Source organism: Canis aureus, chromosome 18 (assembly GCF_053574225.1).
Source record: "Canis aureus isolate CA01 chromosome 18, VMU_Caureus_v.1.0, whole genome shotgun sequence".
Taxonomy (NCBI): domain Eukaryota; kingdom Metazoa; phylum Chordata; class Mammalia; order Carnivora; family Canidae; genus Canis; species Canis aureus.
In genome coordinates this window covers 4,495,891-4,500,011 of record NC_135628.1, presented here as the reverse complement: position 1 = coordinate 4,500,011, position 4,121 = coordinate 4,495,891, and positions in this window count along the sequence as shown.

Below are 4,121 nucleotides of genomic sequence, written 5' to 3'. Positions count from 1 at the left end.
TTTTTCAATTTGCTCAACTTTTTACTTATTGTTAGGTTGGTTGGAGTCATGACTTCTAAACTTCTTACATGCCAGATTTGAAGCCTGGAGTCTTTGTAGCTTATTATGAGTTAAAAAAATAGAGCTTTTCAGGTTATAAGGAGTCAAATGCAAATAAAATGTGACAAAAGGATCCCTAGTTTTGAAAGACCACTTGAAGAAGAAAAATACTGAAACAAGATGGAAAGTCAATGTTTGGTCACTCAAGCTACATTGCTTAGCTTGGCTGTTGGCTCCTCTTTATGTCTGATTCTTTCCCTTTCTCTTTAACATTTAAAAAGATAGACTATTTTGGCCACAGACTTTTTACTTTTACCTAATTGTTTCTATATTCAAGTTGTGAGTTGGGTTTTACATGTCCCAGTCTATTCCCACTCCCATTTGACACACAATTTGTTTTCATTTATTTCTTAGCCCTTTTACTTTGTTCTTCCTCTTTATGAGAAAAAAAAAAAAACACTAAAGCTTAAAACAAATATATTTCCTTCCAGTAACCAGGGCCCTTCCAGGGCTGGGAAATTGTTACATATTAGAGTGAAAGGCTAATAAAACCCCCAATGTAAATATTTTAGTAGTTTGCTAAATAAAGAACCTCAAATACTATGTGGAAGACAGTTTAGAATGAGGTTTAAAAGGCTCAATATAAAAACCTGTCTGACCTGTTAAAACAGGTGTGGACAATCAATTCCTTATTAAAAGATACGATGAAAAAAACCCTTGTAAATGCAAGACAAATACATTAGGGCATGAGAACTCCAAATCAATAGGTTAGAAACTATAAGCTATCTCTAGTGTGCAGACCCAAAGAGACCCACGTCATTATTTGTCAGTTGAGAGGGAATTAGGGGAATTAGTATCTATATATCTCAGAGAAGGGAGATTCTTGGCAGAATTTTAAAGTTTATTCTTAATCCATTATGGTAAGAACACTCGCTTGTTTTTTAATAACTCAATTTCTCTAGCTGAAAATGAGATAGTGCATTGGTAAAGGTGGTAAAAATTTTTTGTTAAATGAATATGCTAATACTGGCCTTTAATTTCATGTAGCAAAATGGATTAATGCAACAATAATGCTGAATGGTAACTTGGATAAAAAGCTAAGACACAATTTACAGCTTTCATTCATCAAAGTACAGAATCTTCCAAATATTTGGAATCATCCAAACTTCCAAAGTCAAGGTACACACTGACCTTTAAGAACTGCCCCCTTGTGGATATTCCATTCTATTTTTAGGATAACTGATTTCCCCCAAAAAACACATATGCCAACTACTATACTGAGCACAGGAAGTCACACAGCAACATAAATGAACTTCTATGGCATTTTCTCCTTAAACCATTGTGAATATTGGAAATTAAGTGAAAAGTTTTGGTGTATAAACAATTCTTTAGCGATAGTCTCTTCCATTCACCTGGACATTGATGGAATAATAGCAATGATCTTTAATTATCAGGAATGACAGATATGCTGCTAAATGGAACTAAAACTGAATTGTATTTTGATTGGCAAGTATTGGCACAAATACTTCAAAAAATACAGAAATTTACCTTTCAATTAACTCCTATGAAATGAAAGTTGTAATTTACTGAAAATTTTAATATATAGAAATAAGCTTCTTCTGTTTTCTTTTTAAAAAAGAAAGATCAATACATTGAGTAAAATGGTGGTTACTAGGGCCTGGTATATAATCCCAGACATTATATAACTTTAGCTGTATATATCTTTAAAAGACAAGGATTTTCTCTCTTATTCTTTCCCTCACTTTTTGGTGACATATCCACAGTGCCACTGCCACAACTAAAAAAAGTCCTTAATATCCTCAAATATCCACTCAATATCCACATGTCATTGTCTCATTTCTTTTTAAACATAGATGGTCCTTATTTTGCACAGTAATATGGAACTATAAAAGTGACCATGCAAAGATAATATAAATAATTAAGGGGAAAAATTAAAATTGTTCCATGACCTTTAAATATATTAAACAATTAAACATTAAAAGTTTATACTTTTGGTTACTTTTGGTTATACATATGTAAGAAAATGAAAAATCTAGTAAAACTACTATTTACTTAGTGCACTGTAATTTAAAACATTAGACACATTGAGAATTAAAGTGTTTTAGTTTCTGGTAAAATACTTATCAAGAAGAGTTTGAGCAGTGCTTGTCTTCTTCTGGTCGAGAACCTTCTTGGCAGTATGAAGACATCATCTCTTCTGCATCTTGGCAACTCCTTCCTCAGTTTGGATCAGCTTCCAACATCTTATCCTTTGGGCCTCCAGCCTTATGAAGTATCTCCAAGATTTGCTTAATGTAAGGCTGTTTGCTGGTGTCACTTTTTTCTGGGACATCTTTGTCTTTTTGTCACAACCACTTTCCTCATGTCCCTATGTCTGCCTTCGCCAGGCTCTTCTGGCCGCGTATCTGGAGTCTCTTGAATGGCTGCACTGTCAACATGTGCTCGGCCGGCTCTTCTATAACTCGATTGAATCTCATTCCCGGCATGATCACTTTTTATCTCTGTTGCATTTTCAGCTTTGTTGGCCAATTGTCTCTTTGGATTCTCCATTTTTGTGAAGTACCGTGTAGGTTTATCACTGAGAGACAAGGAGGCAACATAACCACACACTCCACACACTGTTGTTTTTTGAGTGTACTGAGTAACAATTGCACAGTGACCAATTACCCACAGACTGTGAAAAAATATGATTGGCCACTGAGCATGGTGCAAATCTGTTATTTATATAGTGATTTGTGGCCTGAAAAGCTAGTAGTGACGTTTGTAGTTTATGCAGTAATTCACTGTGATAATACTGATAATACTGTGGTAACTGAAATTTGAACTGACAGTACAAAACATAGACTGCCTGTGGTTTGTTTGAATCAAGATCCAGTTTAGGTTTACATATTGTGATTGGTTCATATATATCTCCTAAGTCCTTTTATAGCGTGTCCCTACATTTTTTTTTCTTACAACTTACTCGTTGAAGAATGGGATTATCCTTTGCAGTTTTCCACAGTCTGGATTTTGCTATTTTCTTCTCTGTAGACTTGTGTAACAAGTTGCTATCCTTCATGTTTCCTATAAACTGGCAGTTAGATCCAAGGACTTCTTGTCTCCTGAGTCTTTTTGATTCACCCTAATAGGTTTTGGTAGTTTCATTGAGTTTTGGTATGAGAAGATATTCCAAGCTGACTCATCTATTCTAGGCTTACTTGCATACATGGAATTAACGATTCCTTCAAGGAGCCCTTGTTCCTTTCTGTGGGAAATGGTGTTTAAAACCCAAAATGTGGGGCAGCCTGGGTGGCTCAGTGGTTTAGTGCTGCCTTCAGCCCAGGGCCTGATCCTGGAGACTCGGGATCGAGTCCCGCATCAGGCTCCCTGCATGGAGTCTGCTTATCCCTCTGCCTGTGTCTCTGCCGCTCTCTCTCTCTCTCTCTCTTTCTCTGTGTCTCTCATTAATAAATAAATAAAAATCTTAAATATATATATATATATATAAAATAAAAACCAAAATGTGCTCACTAGAGTTGCTCATTACTATTCTATTCAATTTGTCTTTAGATTAGTCTTTCCAATGGATTTACCTAAGACATGAATTAATATTTGGATTGACCAAATATAACAGATTTGAACTGAGCAAAGAAATACATCTCTGTATGTGTCCACTTTCACATTTATGCCTTTACTTAGTTTTATATTTACTATCCTGAAAATATGTCATAAGTTTTTACTGTTACTTCCAATTCAAATCCTGTACTTCAGTGGTTTTGCTTACTCTCTTCTATCTTATATCTGCATTTTCTTTCTTACATGACAAGAGTCTCAGCTCTCAACAATACCCACAATGATAAGAATTGGGATCTTATATAATTTTTCACTTGTCCTATCCCATTCCAGTTTCAAAATAACAGTACAACACAACACCGACACTATGATTACTGAAGAATATTTAATTTCCTTTTTCTTATTTTCCCTCAAGTTATTTTCATCTTTAGAGTATACTCCACCAGAGAGATGCAGGAAAATTACTATGCTTTAAAATCATTTGGAAGAATCCCTCTCTGTGTGATTAT